General features: G+C 43.7%; 1 protein-coding gene across 1 annotated transcript in view; it reads left to right on the top strand.

Moving 5' to 3' along the window:
* The window catches only part of LOC310756746 (uncharacterized protein), a 1,375,527-nt gene that overhangs the window by 1,306,373 nt on the left and 44,951 nt on the right, over positions 1 to 24,203 (top strand). Inside the window, exon 6 of the transcript XR_014544973.1 lies at positions 22,697 to 22,935. The gene's annotated coding sequence lies outside the window, so the exon portion shown is untranslated. The remainder of the gene's footprint in view (positions 1 to 22,696; positions 22,936 to 24,203) is intronic.

Below are 24,203 nucleotides of genomic sequence, written 5' to 3'. Positions count from 1 at the left end.
TTCTGCTCCACCATCTCATCCTGTGCTGTTTTCAAAGATTTCCTTCTGTTCTGTCTCCACTGCACAACACCTGCTGAATAAGAGAGAAGAAAAACATGGATGTCAGAGAGAGAGATGGAAACTGAGACATTCAATGTAATATGTTTTGTCTTTTTGATATACTTTTGGGCCATTGCTGTCTAAGCGGGCAGTAAGTTGCCATCATGGGTGACCTTTCTTTCCACTCTGCTCAATATCCTGAGTCTGGTTTTGCCGTTGCCTCAGATTCACCAGCAAGTTCCTACCTGTAGAGATTCTGCTCTCGAGAGCAAATATTTTCTCAGTCTGCAAGTGGAAGCTTACATTGGCTATAGGAAGCAGAGCTATATTGTTTGTCCCTCATGAGGTTAGATCAAGATTTCTAATTTTTGATGCATTGAAACTTTTCTAATGCTCAAGAGCAGACAATAAAGCAAAAGTAGCAGACTACGAACATAGGGAAAGTAGTTGTGAACAACAAACAAAACAACAAAAAGTACAAAGCGAAATTGAAAAATTTCTCCACAAGGCGCATGCATACACACACACCCACACCCACACAACTCAAGAGCAGTACAGTTTTCCCAGCAAACAGAACCTACATAGAGTGGGTTCTATGTCCATTTCCTTTAGTGGGTCTACTGTAAGTTGGTGTAGCATGGGATGACCTCAAACTAGCCTTGTGTGCTTGTCATTAAGACCTGGAGCTAAGAAGCAATTCTGCCTGGGGCTTCCCTCCCCAATATGCATTACCCGGGAGTCCCATTACTTACCAGTATCCATACCTCTCTGAGCTGTGGCTTCACTGGGGGCTGTTCCTTGAAAAATGGGCTTCTGACTAACCATTTCCTGATGCACAATGCAGGAGTCTTGTACCTCGGTGGCATCAACAGCGGGCTGGAAGGTGGATTCCTTGGGGCCTGTCCAATCTCCTCCGCCAGCAATAGGTTTAACTACATCCTCCCTTGGGTGTGTTTCCTCAGGACACCCAATTCTGATATGGATGGTGGGCTTTTGTAGGACACCTTGCTCATACACAATGCAGATGTCTTGTCCTTTAGCAGCATCACCAACAGTCTGGGCTGGAGGTTCACTGGGGACCCTGGAGTCTAGTTTGCTGTGAATGGTACCCTCCACTGAGAGTGTTTCCTGCAAACACGCTTTTCTCTCACAGATGTTGGGGTTGTGCCAGATGTTTTCCTCACCTACAATGCACACATCCTGCTCCTTAGTAGTACCAGGAACTGTCTCCAACATGATTTCCCAGGGGGATCTGCAACTTCCTCCACGAAGAAGGGGTACCTCCGCCTCCTCCTCGACTGGGTGGGCTTCCTGCTGACCCTCAGTTCTCTTATGGATGATAGGCTTTGCCCTGATGGGTTCCCCATAGACAATGCACAGGTCTGGCTCCCTAGAAATATCAAGCATCATCATCCTGGCTGTGGCATCAACAACAGCCTGGTCTGGCGTTTTACTTGGGACAATGGAGTCTCCTTTGCTGTAAAGTGGACCCTCCCCTGAGCTGATTTTCTGCAAACACGTCTTTCTCACACAGGTATTGGAGTACTGCCAGATGTTTTCCTCACCCACAATGCACACATCCTGCTCCTTAGCAGCACCAGGAATCGTCTGTACTGTGATTTTCCAGGATGCTCTGGAACTTCCTCCATGAAAAAGGGGTTCATCCTCCTCATCAACTGGGTGGGCTTTCTTCTGACCCTCCCTTCTCTTATGGATGATGGGCTTTTGCCTGATGGGTTCCCCATAGACAATGCACAGGTCTGGCTCCTTGCAAGTATCAAACATCATCATCCTGGCTGTGGTCCAACCGGGCTCCTTGACACCTTCTTCGTAGGCGTCTTCTGCTTCATTTACTGGCTGCCGCTTTCTCTTTGCCTATATAGGAAAGTAGATTGTTTGAAACAAGGTATCTTGAGAAACAGGAAATACAGAGAATTAGAAGCATAAGAAGTATCCTGTTCTGCTCAGCCTTCAGAGGATATATTGTGTCCCACATATGCACACTAGACACTCTCCATCTTACTGTTTTAGGAAAATAGCTCCCAAATGAATATTTTCCTTCATGTTCGTCACATACACAAGAGAATAGTAACTTTGGCCACTTAGCTCAACACTGTCTACACTGACTGGCAGCAGCTCTCCAGGGTTTCATACAGGAAGCCTCTCCCAAGCCCTACGTGCAGATGCCAGGGATTAAAGCTGCCACCTTCTGCAATGTAAGGCAGGCACTCTACCACTGAGCTGCCTTCCTTCCTCCTAAGACTCTTTTGATCTTTGCTCCAGGAAATGTAGCAACCTCCACCTGCAGAAGCCCTAATTCACATCCTGTCCCTCTTTTCCTTTACGTTGTGGACTCTGGGTTGCAGGTCTGCCTTAAACAAGCCTCCTCTCCCATGGACTTCTGATTTCCTGGGCGTGGGAGATGGCTGCTTTCCCCATTACATCAGACCCCAACTGTGCAGGTTATCAGGGATGATATGGGGGTAATTATCCCTGCTGACACTCCAGCGTAAGGGGGGATTGGCCATGACTCGCAGATCATCCGTTATCTGCCGCTCGCTCCAGAATGTGGGTCAGGGCCGCTGGGTGCGCCCTGCGTGAACTGGGAACTCTCCAGAGCCAGTCGGCATGAGCCAGGAAATCCCTGAAATGTGGCATCCTCTATCTGCAGAAGCCCTTATACACCCTGTCCCTCTTTCCCCTTCTGATATTGACTCTGGGTTGCAGCTCCCCAAGGACTCTCCCTTAAGCAATCATGCTCCTACATGGACACTGCCCCTTAGTGAAATATTTAATTGATGCAAAAGCCAAGACCCCACCCCTGTTTACCCATCCACAGGAATAATTCCCTCTCTTGCATTCTTCCTTGCTGACCATATTCCTCCTCCCACAAAACTGGGGAGCCCCTTGTTGTCACTTTCTCATTCCTACAGAGAAATGCCAGCCTCCTTTGACTCACCCAGGTCCTCTTAGTACTAAGGCAGGTCTACATTTGAGGCCCAGAGCAGCAGCCCCTTGTGAGATCAAGTCTGCATTTCAAATGCCACAAAGGAGAAGAAAGAGGGGGAAAATAGGGACCCCTAGTTCAGAAATTTCTACCCAATCTCAGCATGTCTTATCACGAGTTCTTGGTAGGCTCCAGCTCACCCCTTCTGGTAGACACTGGTGAATTCACAGACTTTCCTTCTGCATCTCAAGCCCCTTCACTGACCCACTTGGGTGTTTGCTCAGCTAAATGGATCCAGGTGTTGATCGTTTATGTGAGAAGTGCAAAGGCTGCTGGGAATTGGAGTTCACAGAAAAACAAATTGTGGCAGGGCGGAAGTGTGATCTGAAAAGAGAAATTAAACAGCAGAGAGAGAGAGACAGGAATGCCCTCTTTTCCCCTCCTGCACTTTGATTTATAGCTTTCTTGTGGTTTTTTTTTTTGTTTAAATTGTGGCCTGGTTTCACATACTCTCAATATAATAACATCAACTTTTGTGGTTTTCTTAAAACAAGATTTTGACCCTGATAATGTTAGCTTGACCATAAGCTAGTCCAGCATTCTATTTTCTACAGTGGCCAATTGGATAGCTCTAGGAAGACCAGTTACTGGACGTAGGAGACCCAGAATCTGGTGTTCAGAAGTTGAGGGGTCCTGAACATGATGGTACTATTGTGCATCAAACCTTTTGTAGCAATGAATTTTATACACTGTAGGGTTGCCATATGTTTGGGAAAACCTGGACATGTCCTCTTTGGTGGCGCAACATGCCCACCTGGGCAGACTTTTTCTTTTTAAAGGAAATGTCTAGGTTGTGGGAGGGTTATTTGGGCTCAGGCAACTGAAGACAGGACTGCTGCTCCAATGGTTTTAACTGTTTTACCTTTGTGTGTGTTTGGTTGTTCTCTGTTATTATTGAGGAAGTAGAGATGTGTCTGGAAGGGAGGAGCTGGGAAGAATAGCAGAGTCCCCCATCACAGTGGTTCAGGGTAGAGGATGTGAGGGAGACCGGGTTATGCCCAGATGGCACACCCCCTGCTGGTGTTAACCCTTGCTGGTTTTCAAGCCATCAGGCTGAAGCCGGATAGACGGATAGGACCAGTGCCTAAGCCAATACCGCTCTTACCTGTAGCCAATAAAGTTGTGGCCAATTTTAGCTCATTAACCTTAATTATGGTGTCTTGTGTCGTTATTTACCACTGGTGGGAGGCGGGAACTCACCACGCAAAGCCACTTCCGACCTCAGAAGGAGGTGGTGTTGCAGGCTCATGCCCCCAACACGTGCGCGGTGGCTGGCTTGCAGCCCCACACAAACTGGGGAATCCTCGGGCCGCGTCATCCTCTGAGTCTGCATGGGGTGTGTGGCTTGCCCCATTTAAGGCAAGCATGGCCCGGGGGAGTCGCCCGCCCGCCCCTCAAGGTTTCCTTCTGACCTTGCTATGGACTTTGGTTGGTTGCCATTAAGGGGCCTGGTGGGAGTTTTTTCCACTTAGCAAACTGGCACCGGCCATTAGGTTTTTTGCCTACCTCGAAGCAAATTGTCACAACTTCTCTGGTCTTGGCAGTTAGGCATTGGTAGGGTATTGTTATGTAGATGAGATGGGGGAGGAGCGCCATCACCTCCCCCAAATATTGAAGGGTAGTCCGGTAAAGGATTGCGGGGGGCGTTGCCTTGTCCGAAGCCTATGGAGGGCAGGGCCTAAAGCATGCCCCCGAGCGGTGACCCCGGGGGAGTTACCTAGTTGATGTGCATCAGCAGGGCTCCCCCTGCTGGTGTTAACCCTTGCCGGTCTTCAAGCCAGATAGACGGATAGGACCAATGCCTAAGCCAATACCGCTCTTACCTGTAACCAATAAAGTTGTGGCCAATTTTAGCCCATTAACCTGAATTATGGTGTCTTGTGTCGTTATTTACCACTGGTGGGAGGTGGGAACTCACCACGCAAGGGAGATACCTTTTCCAGAGCTGAGCGTACCGGAGGACACTCAGAGTTCGGGGGGCTTGCAGGCACCCCCAGGGCATTTTCCAACCATCAGACCAAGGCGACTGGCTGTGGATGTCATGATGGCCGTGGGTCTGTCCCCACATGTCACCGCCCGAGGCATGTGGCCGGCCACACTCTGGTCCTTGCTTAATCAATTGGGGTTGAAGAGGGGGTTGCAAAAATGGGGGCTATTGACAGCAGTCCCATTTAGGGAACCTGAGAACAGGCCTTTTCTGAGTTGTCTCCTCACTCCTGGAGCGCTCTTCCCAGGGACGTTCTCCTTGTGCCTTCCTTCCTTCCTTATTTTTAGGCACCAGCCTTTCAGCCAATGAGTGAATGCAGAGCTGTGAGTGATTTGTGAGTGGTTTAGATACCAGGCAATAGGAATCCCCCGAGGCCTCAAAAGCTGCTTCTCCCTTCCTTTGAGTGTACTTATTCTGATCCTTGTGCCTTTAACAGCTGTGTAGCAGGCAGAATTTCAACAGGTTAAGCTATTTCTCAAAGGGAAATATAACTATGGGGAAGCTTTCACATTCTGTCTGTCACAATTTCAGTTACAAGTGCGGCCACTGATTTATGGTTGATAAAGTCTTCATATATACAGAGGACCAAGTCTTACTGAATAAAATCCAACTTGTCTTCTGCAATTCACCAATCTTTTACGGTTCTTTCAGCATCTAGGGCAAATTGGTTTAACCATCAATTCCTCTCCCCCAGTAATGCTGGAAACCGCAGCTCTGTGAGGAGAATAGCAGGTCTCCCCTAACCCATCTCAGCACTCTTAACCTTTAGCTCCCAGAATTCCTTGGGGGAAGCCATGACTGTTTAAAGCAGTATCACTTTGCTTTCACTGCATGGGAAACCCAGCAATATGGGCGGGGTATAAATAAAAAATTATTATTAATATTATTATTTATAATTATTATGTTGTGAATGTGTGCAAAGTGTGCTGGAACCTGCAACCTAAATTGGAAAGCTGCATGCATTTTTGTTGTGAGGAGCCAGAGAAAGCAGAAGAGTACAAAATGTAATATTTACACAACTTTATTATTCAGGACTGGTAGTCTCAAAACAAATCTAAAAAGCAGAAGCAGCTACTGTGCCAATTTTACATTTCCAACGGGGAAGCCTCTGAAGCCTCTCAAACTTCCCTTCCTTCCTTGGGTCAATCCTTCTCTTTGGTTTCAAAAGCCTAAAGAATCACGTAAATTATCCCCAACATGGTTAATTCAGCCGGATGAATTTATTGGGGAGAAATTCCCAGTGTCAAGAGAGAAAGGTGCTGGTTGACTTTGCTCTGGCCAAGGAAAGAGCTGAGTTTTCTCTAGATTTTCCCAAGAGCAATTTTCATAGCGTAACTTATTAAAATGAAGGCACTTTATTATATGTAAAAAAACTTTTCAACTATCACATGGAATCCACACAAACAATCAACAACAACCCAGTTGAGGCAATGAGTTTTAGTCACTTAAAAGACTCAAGAACCTGCCCAAAGCATGTATTATGTGTGTGTATTGGGAGGTTCAGGGGGGACGTGGCCTCTGGGTGGCTCCTGCGACGCCCAAAAGATGGACACCGAGGCTGAGGTCACATTTGCACCACCCCTTTAAAGCTCATTTATAGCTTTTTCTATGGTTTGTTAAAAGAATTCTGGAAACAGTAGTTTGTACTTCATAGACCTACAATTGCCAGCTCCCTTAAGAACTGAAGTTCCCAGGATTCCTTGGGAGGAAGCTTTAAAAGTATTGTGTGGATGCGACCTTCTTAGCATAGTTGAAGTTACATGGTTTAAATCTGCTGTGTGTTCTCACCTACATAAGGTCTCGATTCATCATCTAAACTCTGACTGAGATTTGAACCCTGGTTGTGCGTCTCCCTTGTGTGGTGCTTTTGATGCCTCTTGAGGTTTGATTTACGGGTGAAGCTCTTTCCACATATTGAGCATTCATGGGGTTTCTGCCCTTTGTGAATCGTCTGATGACTAGTAAGGTTTGACATCTGAGCAAAACATTTATTACAGACTGAACATTTGAAAGGTTTCTCCCCTGTGTGAGTTCTTTTATGTTTAGTAAGGTTTGAGCTGTAATTGAAACTTTTCTCACACTTTGAACATTTGAAAGGTTTCTCCCCTGTGTGAGCTCTCTTATGTACTGTAAGGTATGAGCTGTGTGCGAAACGTTTCCCACACTGAGAGCATTTGTAGGGCTTCTTCTTTGTGTGAGTTCTTTGATGTGCATTAAGGTATGAGCTGCGTGCGAAACGTTTCCCACACACAGAACATTTGTAGGGCTTCACCCTTGTGTGAGTTATTTGATGTGCATTAAGGTTTGATCTCACATTAAAGCTTTTCTTGCACACTGTACATTTGAAAGGCTTCTCCCCTGTGTGGGTTCTTTTATGTACTTTAAGGTTCCATTTCTTGCGGAAGCTCTTTCCACAGTCTGCACATTTATGTGATATCTGTCCTGTGTGAATCTTCTGATGGGCAGCAAACTGCTTCTGATTCCTGAAGCTCCTGCCACACTCCAAACCAGTAAATCGCTTCACCTCTGTAGGGCATGTGGGGCTGTTTCCATTGTTTCTGCTCCCACTGCTTATTTCTCCAGATTCTGCCATTTGAATTGTTTTCTCCTTTGTGGATGTTCTCAAAGCATTTCTGTTTTCTGGTTGTTCTCCTTGCTCAGTGAAGAAGCTACTTTGAGGAACGATGGATTTGTCTGTCTTCCGTTTTCTGTGGCTTCCCTTTTCCCTCCTTGGCCCTTTGTGACTCAGGAGGTTCTGCTCCACCATCTCATCCTGTGCTTTTTTTGAAGATTTCCTTCTGTTCTCTCTCCATTGCACAACACCTGCTGGATAAGGGAGAAGGAAAACATGGATGTCATAGAGAGATGGAAACTGAGACATTCAATGTAATATGTTTTGTCTTTTTGATACATTTTTGGGGCCATTGCTGCCAAAGCGGACAATGAGTTGCCATCATGGGTGACCTTTCTTTCCACTCTGCGCAAGATCCTGAGTCTGGTTTTGCCATTGCGTCAGATTCACCAGCAAGTTCCTAATCTTTAGAGGAAATATTTTCTCAGTCTCCAGGTAGAAGCTTACATTGGCTTTAGGAAGCATAGCTATATTGTTTGTCCCTCAGGAGGTTAGATCAAGATTTCTAATTCTTGATGCATTGAAACTTTTCTAATGCTCAAGAGCAGACAATAAAGCAAAAGTAACAGACTACGAGCATAGGGAAAGTAGTTGTGAACAACAAACAAAAAATCAAAAAGTACCCAGCTAAATTGAAAAATTTCTCTACAAGGCGCGCGCGCACACACACACACACACACACACACACACACACACAATTCAAGAGTAGTACAGTTTCCCCAGCAAACAGAACCTACATAGAGTGGGGTTCTATGTCCATTACTTTTAGTGGGTCTATTGTACGTTGGTGTAGCATGGGATGACCTCAAAAATAGCCCTGTGTGCTTGTCATTAAGACATGGAAGCTCAGAAGGAATTCTGCCTGGGGCTTCCCTCCCCAATATGCATTTCCGCGGGAGTCCCATTACTCACAATTATTCATATCTCTCTGAGCTGTGGCTTCACTGGGGGCTGTTCCTTGAAAAATGGGGTTCTGTCTAACCATTTCCTCATGCACAGTGCAGGAATCTTCTTCCTTGGTGGCATCAACAGCGGGCTGGAAGGTGGATTCCTTGGGGCCTTTCCAATCTCCTCTGCCAGCAATAGGCTTAACTATATCCTCCCCTGGGTGTGTTTCCTCAGGAAACCCAATTCTGATATGGACAGTGTGCTTTTGTAGGACACCTTGGTCATACACAATGCAGGTGTCTTGTCCTTTAGCAGCATCAACAACAGTCTGGGCTGGAGGTTCACTAGGGACTCTGGAGTCTAGTTTGCTGTGAATGGGACTCTCCACTGAGAGGGTTTTCTGCAAACACGCTTTTCTCTCACAGATGTTGGGGTTCTGGCAGATGTTTTCCTCACCCACAATGCACACGTCCTGCTCCTTAGCAGCACCAGGAACTGTCTCCACCATGATTTCCCAGGGGGACCTGCAACTTCCTCTATGAAGAAGGTGTACATTCTCCTCCTCGACTGGGTGGGCTTCCTGCTGACCCTCAGTTCTCTTATGGATGATGGGCTTTGGCCTGATGGGTTCCCCATAGACAATGCAGAGGTCTGGCTTCTTGCAAGTATCAAGCATCGTCCTTCTGGCTGTGGCATCAACAACAGTCTGGGCTGGCGTTTTACTTGGTACACTGGAGTCTCCTTTGCTGTAAACTGGACCCTCCCCTGAGCTGATTTTCTGCAAACACGTCTTTCTCTCGCAGGTGTTGGGGTACTGCCAGATGTTTTCCTCACCCACAATGCACACATCCTGCTCCTTAGCAGCACCAGGAATTGTCTGTACTGTGATTTCCCAGGATGTTCTGCAACATCCTCCAGGAAAAAGGGATACATCCTCCTCAACTGGATGGGCTGGGTAGGCTTTCTTCTGACCCTCCCTTCTCTTGTGGATGATGGGCTTTTGCCTGAAGGGTTCCCCATAGACAATGCATAGGTCTGGCTCCTTGCAAGTATCAAACATCATCATCCTGGCTGTGGTCCAACTGGGCTCCTTGCAACCTTCTTCGTAGGCACGGGCGTCTTCTGCTTCATTTACTGGCTGCCACTTTCCCTTTGCCTGTTTGAGAAAGTAGATTGTTTGAAATAAGGCATCTTGAGAAACAGGAAATAGAAAAATTAGAAGCATAAGAAGTATCCTGTTCAGCTCAGCCTTCAGAGGATATATTGTGTGCCCCATATTCACACTAGACACTCTCCATCTTACTGTTTTAGGAAAATAGCTCAGAAATGAATGTTTTCCTTCATGATCCTCATATACACAAGAGAATAGTAACTTTGGCCACTTAGCTCAACACTGTCTACACTGACTGGCAGCAGCTCTCCAGGGTTTCATACAGGAAGCCTCTCCCAAGTCCTACATGGAGATACTGGGGATTGAACTTGCCACCTTCTGCAATTGAAGGCAGGCACCATTGAGCTGCGTTCCTTCCCCCTAAGACTCTTCTGCTCTTTGCTTCAAGAAATGTTGCACTTCCGGGTTGGTGCCACTGTTTAATGGCGGATTCCCTCCGAGCTCCGGAGGGAATCGGCTCCGTAGCGTCTGGGTCTGGCCGCTGCGGCGAAGCGGGGACCCTTAAAATCACAGGCGCGGATGCCTGTGAACACAGAGACTCGGCGGGCACCATTTGCGCCCCCCCAATCCGCGACGGAGCCTCTTTAAAGGCTTCGGAACGGAGGCAGGGTAAGGCGTGGTGCTGAGAGTACTCCCTCGCCTACGGAGTGAAGCCGCAAGCCATTGACAGAGAGCGCCAACTTCTTCTAAGAGTGATTGGATCCTAAAACATCAACCCGTGAGTAATACGGAGATTGGAACTTTAAAAAATTTCTTATCTTGGATTTGGAACGAGCGGGAAGGGGCTAAAAAGGAAGTCCACCCCCCCCTCTTTGTAAACAACTTAAAGCAAAGGACTGGGCAGCTAAGGTCGAGAGAATCTGTTTTTTGCTTTTCTTAACAAAGATCCTGACCTCACGGTTTGGACATTATAAGAAGATATTCTGGAGGATAAAAAGAATTTTGGGAGCTGAAACTACACCCCCCCCTAGACCCGGGAACGTCCGATGAGAAAGCCTGTTGCATGGAAGATTTTGACAGCTGTCAAGTGAGCTGCTAGTCAGCTAGTTGTCAGCTGGAAAAAGAGAACATTGTTTCTGCTGTTTTTGCTGGTTTATTCGGGATAACTTGTTGAAAATAAGGTTGATACAAAATAACTGGACTTTTGGTTTTTGAGCTGAAAGGAAGATTAAGGAATTAAATCCCCCTAGAGGGGTAACAAGGATACTACATTACAAAAATGGCTGGAGTGTCTAAATTCCAAGCAGAATTGGACAGAGCACTGGTTCTCTTGGGAAACTTACAAGATGAGTACGATGCTTTGTCTACAGAGGTATCGCTATTACACTGGACAGTAAACAACAGCTTGGAGTCTGATAAGGATTTGAAACAGGAAGCCTATTCAACTGAACAAATAAATGAAACCGAAAGCGTAGACACGATGGAGCAATATGTTCTTTTTGAAGAAAACGAAGGAGGAGATGGAGGTTTGCAGGAGTCAAAGGAGAGCTACAATATGAGGCCTGACATGATGATAAAAAAGGACAATAAAAACTGGATGCGGAAAGCCTGGTTTAATTGGGAATTTGGAAAATGGAGAGATCCTCTTTTGAGGAGATCTGAAGACCTGAGGATTATAAATTTGTTGAAGGTGGAAGCTGGAGCTGTGGGGACATTTGGATTTGAAAGAAATTTGAAACAAGAGTTGGAATACCCCATAGGCTTTGCTTTTGCTTTTAAGTATGGAGGACTGGCTAGAAGTAACACCGATTCTGTTGGGCCGGAGCCCCTCCGAGACCTGGGGCTTAACATCAAGGTCTATCAAAGAGACCGGCAGAAAGGAACTGAGAGAGACATAAGGGCCTCGGACCTGAGATCTCCAGGCTAAATAAATAATATAAAGACTGATGGATATTGGTTGGGGATTGGAACCGGGAGAAGGGTGGGTGGAGGTTGGGAATCCAAAGGGTACATAAGGATAATTTACATTGCTTTATTTGTTTTATATTTTGTTAGTGGTAAGGAAATTGGGTAAACCGTGGAAGGGAAATTTTGGTCGACCTTAGGAAAAAGGTTTAAGAATAAATTAATGAGGTATAAGTATTGATGAGTAATTTCAATAAGGTGAAACTGGTTTTTTTTTCTTCTTTTTTTTAAATTAAGTGAAAATAAGGCTGTTAAAAATAAATGGAGGAAATGGAAAAAAGAAATAAAGTAAAATAACAGTATGTTAGAATAAATGTTTAAGTTAAGGTGAAGAAATAAGTTAAGGACTTGCTGAATTGACAATTTAAATTGGAATACAAGAAGGGGAGGTGTGAGGAGGTCTGAGAAACAAGGTTGAGGAAAATAAGTATCAGAAACTGTATGTGTTTTTTCTATTTTTCTGTTTAGTTTTGAATATGCTTTTTTGTGTTGTTTTTATTTTGTTTATTTTTTTGTTTTTGTTTGTTGTGTGTTTTTTGAAAATACCAATAAATATTTAATGATTTATTTCTAAAAAAAAAAAAAAAAAAAGAAATGTTGCAACCTCCACCTGCAGAAGCCCTAATACACATCTTGTCGCTCTTTTCCTTTCCGTTGTGGGCTCTGGGTTGCAGGTCTGCCTTAAACAAGCCCCCCCCCCCCACCCATGGACTTCTGGTTTCCTGGGCGTGCGAAATGGCTGCTTTCCCCATCACATCAGACCCTACTGTGAAGGTTATTAGGGATGATATGGGGCTAATTATCCCTGCAGACACCCCAGGATAAGGGGGGACTGGCCATGACCCGCAGATCGTCTGTTATCTGCCACTCGCTTCAGAATGTGGGTCAGGGCCGCTGGGTGTGCCCTGCGTGAACTGGGAACTCTCCAGAGCCAGTCGGCATGAGCCAGGAAATCCCTGTTTTTAAAAATTATTGAATTCGGACTAAGAAACAGGCGTGTTCTGGAAAGAAAGAGATGGAAAAAATCTGCTAAACTAACCAATCACTGGATGCCAAGGTTTGGACTTGAAAAGGACTCTCATCTTTGTGCTTTGATTTATGAGGTGAGCGGCAGCCGTTTTTGTACATTCTTTATGTTTGCTATATCATGATATGGCGAACCGCGCCAATAAATAATCAAATATCTAAAGGAATTGCAGGAGGATGTGTAAAAATTAGTTGGATACATGGCTGCCCAGTCCCCGGCAGAGAGCCCCAATTAGAGCTGGCAAAATAAGATCAGATATGAAAGCGGTTCAGGCTGAGGAGTAAAAAAATGGAGACGGCTGTTGCACAGGAAGAAGAAGAAAAAAACCGGCCTCCCCTACCGGGGGGGGGGGGCAAGGGGCTGGAGATATTTGATGGAAAAAAGGGAAGAGAAGAGAATTGTAACTTTGGCCACTTAGCTCCGTACTGTCTACACTGACTGGAAGCTGCTCTCCAGGGTTTCATACAGGAAGCCTCTCCCAAGCCCTACATGGAGATACTGGGGATTCAACCTGCAATCTTCTGCAAGGCAAAGCAGGCACTCCACCACTGAACTGCATTCTTTCCCTCTAAGACCTTGTTGATCTTTGTTCTACGAAATGCAGCATTTTTGCTCCTGAAATGTGGCATCCTCTATCTGCAGAAGCCCTTATACACACCCTGTCCCTCTTTTCCCTTCTGATATTACTCTGAGTTGCAATTCCCCAAGGACTCTCCCTTAAGCAACCATGCTCCTACATGGACACTGCCCCTTAGTGAAATATTTAATTAATGCAAAAGCCAAGACCCCACCCGTTTACCCAGCCACGGGAAGAATTCCCTCTCTTGCATTGTTCCTTGCTGACCATATTCCTCCTCCCACAAAACTGGGGACCCCCTTGTTGTCACTTTCTCATTCCTCCAGAGGAATGCCAGCCTCCTTTGACACACCCAGGTAATCTTAGGAATAAGGCAGGTCTACATTTGAGACCCAGAGCAGCAGCCCCTTGTGAGATCAAGTCTGGATTTCAAATGCCACAAAGGAGATGAAAGAAGGGAAAAACAGGGACCCCTAGTTCAGAATTTTCTACCCAAATCCTAGCATGTCTTATCTTGAGATCTTGATAGGCTCCAGCTCACCTGTTCAGGGAGACATTGGTGAATTCACAGACTTTCTTCTGCATCTCAAGCCCCTTCACTGTCCCACTTGGGTGTTTGCTCAGCTAAATGGATCCAGGTGTTGATTGTTTATGTGGGAAGTGCAAAGGCTGCTGGGAATTGGAGTTCACAGAAAAACAAACTGTGTCAGGGCGGAAGTGTGATCTGAAAAGAGAAATTAAACAGCAGAGAGAGAAAGACAGAAATGCCCTCTTTTCCCCTCCTGCGCTTTGAGTTATAGCTTTCTTGTTTTTTGTTTTTGTTTAAATTGTGGCCTTGTTTCACATACTGTCAATATAATAACATCAACTTTTGTGGTTTTCTTAAAAAAAGATTTTGACCCTGGTAATGTTAGCTTGGCCATAAGCTAGTCCAGCATTCTATTTTCTACAGTGGCCAATTGGATAGCTCTAGGAAGACCAGTTACTGGACGTAGAAGACCCAGAATCTGGTGTTCAGAAGTTGAGGGGTCCTGAACATGATGGTATTATTGTGCATCAAACCTTTTGTAGCAATGAATTTTATACACTGTAGGGTTTCCATATGTCTGGGAAAACCTGGACATGTCCTCTTTGGGGGCGCAACATGCCCACCTGGGCAGACTTTAAAGGAAATGTTTGGGTTTTGGGAGGGTTATTTGGGCTCAGGCAGCTGGAGACAGGCCTGCTGCTCCAATGGTTTTAACTGTTTTACATTTGTGTGTGTTTGGTTGTTCTCTGTTATTATTGAGGGAGTGGAGATGTGTCTGGAAGGAGAAGAGCTGGGAAGAGTAGCAGGGTCCCCCATCACAGTGGTTCAGGGTAGGGGAAGGTGAGGGAGACCGGGTTATGCTCAGAGGGCAGCCCCCCCGCTGGTGTTAACCCTTGCCAGTCTTCAAGCCATCAGGCTGAAGCCAGATAGATGGATAGGACCAGTGCCCTAAGCCAATACCGCTCTTACCTGTAACCAATAATGTTGTGGCCAATTTTAGCCCATTACCCTTAATTATGGTGTCTTGTGTTGTTATTTACCACTGGTGGGAGGCGGGAACTCGCCACGCAAAGCCACTTCCTACCTTGGGAGGAGGTGGTGTTGCAGGCTCATGCCCCCAACACGTGCGTGGTGGCTGGCTTGCAGCCCCGCGTGAACTGGGGAATCCTTGGGCGGCGTCATCCTCTGAGCCAGCCAATTGGCTGGCTCGGGGTGTGTAGCTTGCCCCATTTAAGGCAAGCGCGGCCCGGGGATCGCCCGCCCGCCCCTCAAGGTTTCCTTCCGACCTTGCTATGGACTTTGGTTGGTCGCCGTTAAGGGGCCTGGTAGGAGCTTATTCCACTTAGCAAATTGGCACCGGCCATTTGGTTTTTTGCCTACCTCGTAGCAAATCGTCACAACCTCTCTGGTCTTGGCAGTTAGGCATTGGTAGGGATATTGTTATGTAGATGACATGGGGGGAGGAGCGCCATCACCTCCCCCAAATATTGAAGGGTAACCCATCTCAGCACTCTTAACAACCTTTAGCTCCCAGAATTCCTTGGGGGAAGTCTTGACTGTTTAAAGCAGTATCACATTGCTTTCACTGCATGGGAAACCCAGCAATATGGGTGGAGTAATAAATTATTATTAATATAATAATAATGCACAAAACATAATATTTACACAACGTTATTATTCAGGATTGGTAGTCGCAAAACAAATCTAAAAAGTAGAAGCAGCTACTGTGCCAATTTTACATTTCCGACAGGGAAGCCTCTGAAGCCTTTCATACTTCCCTTCCTTCCTTGGATCAATCCTTCTCTTTGGTTTCAAAAGCCTAAATTATCCCCAACTTGGTTAATTCAGCCCGATGAACAGAAGAGCCCTCACATTTATTGGGGTGCCAAGAGAAATTCCCAATGTCAAGAGAGAAAGGTGCTGGTTGACTGTGCTCTGGCCAAGGAAAGAGCTGAGTTTTCTCTAGATTCTCCCAAGAGCAATTTTCATAGCATAACTTATTAAAATGAAGGCACTTTATTATATGTAAAAAAACTTTTCAATTATCGTATGGAATCCACACAAACAATAAACAACAACCCAGTTGAGGCAATGTGTTTTAGTCACTTAAAAGACTCAAGAACCTGCCCAAAGCATGGATTATGTGTGTGTATTGGGAGGTTCAGGTGGGGACAGGCCTCTGGGTGGCTCCTGCGACGCCCAAAAGATGGACACCGAGGCTGAGGTCACATTTGCACCACCCCTTTAAAGCTCATTTATAGCTTTTCTATGGTTTCTCAAAAGAATTCTGGAAACAGTAGTTTGAACTTCATAGACCTACAATTGCCAGCTCCCTTAAGAACTGAAGTTCCCAGGATTCCTTGGGAGGAAGCTTTAAAAGTATTGTGTGGATGCAAACTTCTTAGCATAGTTGAAGAATTTATAAGGTTTCCATGCATTGTGCATTCTCACCTTCATGAGGTCTCGATTCATTATCTAAACTCTGACTGAGATTTGAACCCTGGTTAGGCGTCTCCCTTGTGTGGTGCTTTTGATGCCTCTTGAGGTTTGATTTACGGGTGAAGCTCTTTCCACTTACTGAGCATTCATGGGGTCTCTCGGCTTTGTGAATCCTCTGATGACTAATAAGGTTTGACGTCTGAGCAAAACATTTATTACAGACTGAACATTTGAAAGGTTTCTCCCCTGTGTGAGTTCTTTTATGTTTAGTAAGGTTTGAGCAGTCATTGGAGCTTTTCTCACACTCTGAACATTTGAAAGGTTTCTCCCCTGTGTGAGTTCTCTTATGTACTGTAAGGTATGAGCTGTGTGCAAAACGTTTCCCACACTGAGAACATTTGTAGGGCTTCACCCATGTGTGAGATCTCTGATGTGCATTAAGGTTTGATCTCACATTAAAGCTTTTCTTGCACACTCTACATTTGAAAGGCTTTTCCCCTGTGTGAATTCTTTCATGTACTGTAAGGTACCGTTTCATGTGGAAGCTCTTTCCACAGTCTGCACATTTATGAGGTTTCTTTCCTGTGTGAATCATCTGATGGGCAGCAAACTGCTTCTGATTCCTGAAGCTCCTTCCACACTCCGAACAAATAAATTGCTTCACCTCTGTAGGGCATGTAGGGTTGTTTCCATTGTTTCTGCTCCCACTGCTTATTCCCCCAGACTCTGCCCTTTGAATTGTTTTCTCCTCTGTGAGGACTTCCGGGTTGGCGCCTCCGGTAATGGCGGAATTCCTCTGATCGGGAGGAATTTGCCTCGTGGAAATCCGGGTCTGGCCGCCACGGTGAAGGCGGAGACCCACTAAAAATCACAGGCGGGTGAAGCCTATGAACGTGGGATTCGGCGGGCACCTTTTGCGCCTTCCCTAGTCGCGGGGAAACCCGGTTTCAGGGATCTGGAGCGACGTGGGGTGAGCGGCGCGGTGCTTCAAATCAACTGCTTCTTCCACGGAGCGAAGCCGCATAGCTGTTGCCGGAGAGCGCTGACTTTTTCCTGTGGACAATTTGATCCTAAAGCAACTACCTGTGAGCAGAGTGAAGAATTGGATTTTTAAACGTCTTAATTTGGCACCGAAACGGGGAGGTTCAAAACAGGAAGTCCGCCTTCCCCTTTTGTAAATAGACTGAAGCAAAGAGGCTGCAAGCTAAAGTCTTGGAAAGCCTACTGTAAAGGACTAAATTTCCATCAGTAAAAAAATATTAAACCCCCCTTGGAAGCAGGAGAAGAGGGGGGAAGCTTTGGACTGTGTATGCCTGCAGGAGTGAGTGAAGGAACTTAAAATACCACCGCTCCGAACCTGGAAACGGGCTGCTAGTAAGACCGACGTGTTTTGGAAGGTTCATTGACAGCGAATAGAACGTTCGGTGACAGCTAGTTCAATAAGAGAGATACATTGTTTCCATTGTCTCCGTCTGCTCTTAAAAAGGAGTAAAAGTAACTGAAAATTGAAACTAACTTTGTTGAACTTTATTGAACTGCTTGAACTGTGTTTTAAAAGGAGACATTACGGATTAATACAAATAGAAACTGTTTCCCTCTAGAGGAAGCTTTTGAAACTGTTACAAGAGCTGGATTAGGGGAATTTCCAGCTGCAAGATAAAACTGTGTGACTGTGTGACTGACCTTGAATCTTTTAAGTGTTATGGCAGATGGAAAGGAAAAAATAGACCAGTCAATCCCTGAAAAAACAATAAGGTCTGGGAAGACCTGGCAGCAACCTAGGAGAGCCTCAACATCAGGCCCCCCTTCCTCTTCTGCGGCTGCACCAACACATTCCAAATCAAGAGGAATGTTAACAGAAGAGGCCTTAGCGGTTGCATTAAGTAAGATAAATGATTCATTGGGACAGCTTAACAAGAAAGCAGACGTGACAAATGCGAAAGTGGATGCTGCAACTACTAAAATTGATTTAAATACAGAAAGTATAAATAATCTGGGACAAAAGGTGAACACCAACACAGAAACCATCCAGAAATTGATACAGGAATCTACTTCGATACGGCAGACAGCAGAGGAAGCTAGGGAAAAAGTTGCTGCTGTGGAAGGTAAAGTAACACAACTGGAGAAAAAGAGAGTCCCAGCCCTACAGAGGCAACTTGATGACCACAAGTTGATGCTTTCTATGATTGAGCTCAAAGAAAAACAGACGAATTTGAGGATCAGAGCATTACCTGAATTGGAGAAGGAAAGTTTGATAGACTTTTTCACGCAGGAATTTGCTAATTTTTGGGACTTGGACTTGGATCAAGAAGAGTTCAGAATTGTGAGGGCCTTCAGACTTGGAAGAGGAGGGAAAAAAGAAAAGAATAGAATAAGAGACTGTTTGATCACCCTTCGAACTAAAGAAGAGAGAGACAGAATTTTGGGTTGGCATTATCAGAAGACCTTAGAAGTACAACAGTCAAGAGTGGAAATTTTTAAAGACGTCCCGAAATATCTTTTGGATCTTAGGTCTAACTACGGAGATTTGGTTGCCCTGCTGAGAAGGAATAAAATCATCTTTAGGTGGGAGTTTCCCCAAGGTCTATCCTTTAGTTTCAAAGGAAGGAAAATAAAGATAAGATCAGTAGAAGATAAAGCAAAGTTTTTGTATAATTACGAAGAAGATCTGCAGAAGGGACTTGGAAAAGAGCCAAGAGCATCGGATAGAAGATCACCAGATAGAGGACTAGAGCAAAGAGCATCGGACAGAAGATCACCAAAAAGAGGAATAGTGGATATAGCAACATTATCCTTTGGATTGGATCTCCCAGTGAACGTGACACCAACACTACTAACAGAAGAAGAGCAAGCATTGGGTGCAGTTGGAGGAAAATTAGAGTAATTACACTATGGCGTTGCAAGTACTGAGCTGGAATGTAAATGGACTGAACTCCCTGGAAAAAAGGAGGAGAGTCTTTCATTTATTGAAAAAAGAACAATTGGACTTGATTTGTTTACAAGAAACACATGTGATAAGGCTACACAGGAAGATATTGAGTAATAAAAGATTGGGCCATGAATTTATCTCATCGGATAAAGTAAAAAAAAGAGGAGTAGTTCTTTATGCAAAGGAGAGCCTATCACCGAAATTTATATTCAAAGATGACCAAGGAAGATTTGTTGCAATTGAAATCCAATTACAAGGAGAGAAATTCTTGATAGTAGGTATCTATGCACCAAGTGAAGGAAAATCGGAATTCTTTAAGAAGTTACATGAGACTCTGATGGACTATATGGATTATAATATGATTTTGATGGGAGATATGAATGGAGTGGTGTCTACAAACATGGACAAGGCACAGAGACAGGTAGTTACCAAAGATGGTAGACTACCAAAAACTTTCTTTGACATGACTGAAAATATGGATTTAGTTGATATCTGGAGAATGAAGAATCCTCTGGGAAGAGAGGGAACTTTCTTCTCTGAGGCTAAAATGACATGGACAAGAATTGACCAAATTTGGGTAACTAGAGGACTGGTTCCGAAGACCAGCAAAGTGGAGATTTGCCCCAAAACGTGCTCTGATCATAATGCTGTGAAGATGGAAATGAAATTGATGCCAATTGGTTCCTTTAGATGGAGGATGAATGATACTTTGTTTAGGAATGAAGAAGTGACCAAGAAGGCCCAAAAAACTTTGAGAGATTATTTTGAGATAAATATGAATACTACAGTGGAAAAAAGAGTAATATGGGACGCAAGTAAAGCGGTTATGAGAGGATTCTTGACACAACAGAATGCAATCAAGAAGAGAATTCAAAATGAAAAAAAGGATAAAATCTTGGACAAAATAAAGGAAGGAGAGAAGAAACTGAGAGCAAAACCAAAGTCACAGGAGATCCTGAAAGAGATAAAGTTATACCAAGTACAATATATGAAATTGATGAATCAGGAAATAGAATGGAAGATCAAACAGATGAGGCAAAAGACATTTGAATCGGCAAATAAGTGTGGAAAATTGTTGGCCTGGCAAATGAAAAAAAGACAAAAACTTAATACTATTACGAATTTGGAAGTGGAAGGAAAGAATATACAGAACCCAGTGGAGATTAGAAAGTGCTTCCAGAGGTACTTTAAACAACTTTATATACAGGAGAAGCAGAAAGAAATGGACATAGATCGATTTTTGAAAATAAATGGACTACAGAAAATCTCTCAGGAAAATAAGTTAATGTTGAATTATAAAATAACGGATCAGGAATTGGAAGGGGCCATCCAGAACATGCAATTAGGTAAGTCTCCAGGACCGGATGGTTTGACTTCAAGATATTACAGAACTTTGAAAGAATGGTTAATACAACCATTGAAGGAAGTCTGTAACGAAATATTGGAAGGGAAAAGGGCACCAGAGTCGTGGAAGGAAGCCTATATTACACTTATACCGAAAACAGAGACTGAAAAGACACAGCTTAAGAATTACCGCCCCATATCGCTGCTTAATGTGGATTATAATTTTTTTGCAGACATTTTGGCTAAAAGATTAAAAAAGGTGTTAGTAGAAGAAATTCATAAAGATCAAGCGGGCTTTCTCCCGGGCAGACATTTGTCTGATAATACGAGGAACATAATTAATATTCTAGAAAAATTACAAGTGAATATTAATACTAAAGCAGTTCTGATATTTGTGGACATGGAGAAAGCCTTTGATAATATTTCTTGGAGTTTTATGAAGAAGAATTTACAGGGGGTGGGGGTAGGTCAAGGTTTTGAAAATGGTATAGGTGCAATTTACTCAGAACAAAAGGCAAAATTAATTGTGAACAATGTAGTGACAGAAGAGTTTAAGTTAGAGAAAGGAACACGACAAGGTTGCCCAATCTCTCCATTGCTTTTTATTTCGGTCCTGGAGGTTCTGCTAAATATGATTAGAAGGGACCAATTGGTTAAAGGTATACAAGTGGGAGCTAAACAGTACAAACTGAAAGCATTTGCAGATGATTTAGTATTGACTTTACAGGAGCCAGAATCTAGTACTAAAAGGGTATTGGAACTGATTCAAGAATTTGGACAGGTAGCAGGTTTTAAGTTGAACAAGATGAAAACTAAGGTCTTAGAGAAAAATCTAACTGTGAATGAGAGAGAAAAGTTTCAGGAGGAGACAGGATTAACATTGGTGAAGAAAGTGAAATATTTAGGGGTTAACATGACTGTCAAGAATGTGAACTTATTTAAGGATAATTATGAAAAATGTTGGATTGAAGTGAAAAAGGACTTAGAAATATGGTCAAATTTGAAGTTATCATTGCTAGGCCGAATTGCTGTGATAAAAATGAATGTATTGCCAAGGATGTTGTTTTTGTTTCAAACATTGCAAATTTTGGACAAGATGGATTGTTTCAAGAAGTGGCAGAGAGATATTTCCAGATTTGTCTGGCAGGGCAAGAAGCCTCGAATAAAATTTAAGATATTAACTGATGCTAAAGAAAGAGGTGGATTTGCCCTGCCAGACCTTAAACTTTACTATGAATCAGCTGCTTTTTGCTGGCTGAGAGAATGGCTACTTCTTGAAAACACTGATGTGCTGGACTTAGAAGGTTTCAACAATGTATTTGGCTGGCATGCATATTTGTGGTATGATAAGGTAAAAGCACATAAAGCGTTTAAAAACCATATTGTTAGAAAAGCACTGTTTAATGTTTGGATAAGATATAAGGATTTGTTAGAAAATAAAACCCCAAGATGGTTGTCACCAATGGAAGCGAAGGCTCAGAAAAAGCTCAATATGGAGGCCAAATGGCCGAAATATTGGGAAATTCTAGAACAAGATGGAGACAGAATAAAACTGCAGAGCTTTGAAAAATTGAAAAACAGAGTGCGAGATTGGCTCCATTATTACCAAATAATGGAGGCATACAACTTGGACAAAAAAGTTGGTTTCCAGGTGGAAAAATCAAAATTGGAAACAGAATTGTTAGACCCCAAAATTAAGAATTTGTCAAGAATGTATAACTTGCTGTTGAAATGGAACACTCAGGATGAAAGGGTGAAATCTGCTATGATTAAATGGGCACAAGATGTTGGACATAACATTATGATGGCTGACTGGGAACAGTTATGGACCACAGGTATGAAATTTACGGCATGTAAGTTCCCTAAGAGAGAATTTAATGAAAATGATTTACAGGTGGTACATGACACCAGTCAAGCTAGCAAAAATTTATAATTTACCTGATAATAAATGTTGGAAATGTAATGAGACTGAAGGTACATTCTTTCACCTTTGGTGGACGTGCCCAAGGATTAAGACATTCTGGGAGATGATTTATAATGAAATGAAAAAGGTATTAAAATATACCTTTCTGAAGAAACCAGAGGCCTTTCTCCTGGGCATGGTCGGCCTATTCGTGCCAAAGAAGGACAGAACTTTTTTAATGTATGCAACAACAGCAGCAAGAATACTCATCGCGAAGTATTGGAAGACACAAGATTTGCCCACCCGGGAAGAATGGCAGATGAAGTTGATGGACTATATGGAACTGGTGGAAATGACTAGCAGAATCCGAGACCAGGGAGAAGAGTCGGTGGAAGAAGACTGGAAAAAATTTAAAGATTATTTACAGAAATATTGTAAAATTAATGAATGTTAGAAAAATGTTGGAATGAAGTTATATGGCTTTAGCAGAAATGTTATAAGGAATTAAGTACAAATAGATTTTTAATGTATTAAAGGGAAAAAATAAGGTTAGAATAAGTCAAGATAAATTACAGGACAGAAAACAGAGGAAGATGGAAAGGAATTGCTGAGTGAGTTAATTGAAGTGGAATACAAAAAGGGAGGTGTGAGGAGGTCGTGGAAACAAGTGAATGAAAGATAAGATACTGAAATCATTGGATGTGTTTTAAATTGTGTTTGTTTTGTTTTGTTAATTCAATGTTTTAGTGTTAGTGTAATGTAGTGTTTTTGTTTTTGTATTGTATTGTTTTGTTGAATTTTCTTTCTTTCTTTTATAGTCTTTAAACTGTTAATAAATATTATTTTTTAAAAAAGCTTGTTTTCTCCTCTGTGGACACTCGCAAAGGATCTGATTGTTCTCCTTGCTCAGTGAAGAAGCTACTTTGAGGAACGATGGATTTGTCTGTCTTCCGTTTTCTGTGGCTTCTCTTTTCCCTCCTTGGTCCTTTGTGACTCAGGGGGTTCTGCTCCACCATCTCATCCTGTGCTTTTTTTGAAGATTTCCTTCTGTTCTCTCTCCATTGCACAACACCTGCAAACAGAGTGATTCAATCTAATATATTTCGTATTTTGTTACACTTTTGGGGCCATTCCTGCCAAAGCGGGCAATGAGTTGCCATCATGGGTGACCTTTCTTTCCACTCTGCGCAAGATCCTGAGTCTGGTTTTGCCATTGCGTCAGATTCACCAGCAAGTTCCTAATCTTGAGAGCAAATATTTTCTCAGTCTGCAGGTGGAAGCTTACATTGGCTTTAGGAAGCATAGCTATATTTTTTGTCCATCATGAGGTTAGATCAAGATTTCTAATTCTTGGTGCTTTGAAACTTTTCTAGCGCTCAAGAGCAGACAATACAGCCAAAGTAGCAGGCTACGAACATAGGGAAAGTAGTTGTGAACAAATAAGAAAAAATCAAAAAGTACCCAGCTAAACTGAAAAATTTGTCTACAAGGCTTACCGTATTTTTCGCTCTATAAGACGCACTTTTCCCCTCCTAAAAAGTAAGGGGAAGTGTGTGTGCGTCTTATGGAGTGAATGCAGGTGGGATGTTTTCCTCTGCCAGATGTTTTCCTCACCCACAATGCACACGTCCTGCTCCTTAGCAGTGCCACGAACTGTCTCCACCATTATTTCCCAGGGGGATCTGCAACATCCTCCATGAGGAAGGGGTACCTCCTCCTCCTCCTCCTCGACTTGGTGGGCTTCCTGCTGACCCTCCGTTCTCTTATGGATGATGGCCTTTGGCCTGATGGGTTCCCCATAGACAATGCACAGGTCTGGCTCCCTA

Source organism: Podarcis filfolensis (assembly GCF_964270895.1).
Source record: "Podarcis filfolensis genome assembly, chromosome: 2".
Taxonomy (NCBI): Eukaryota; Metazoa; Chordata; class Lepidosauria; order Squamata; family Lacertidae; genus Podarcis; species Podarcis filfolensis.
The sequence above is the reverse complement of the archived record's forward strand: the minus strand, read 5'-3'. Positions and strand labels throughout refer to the sequence as shown.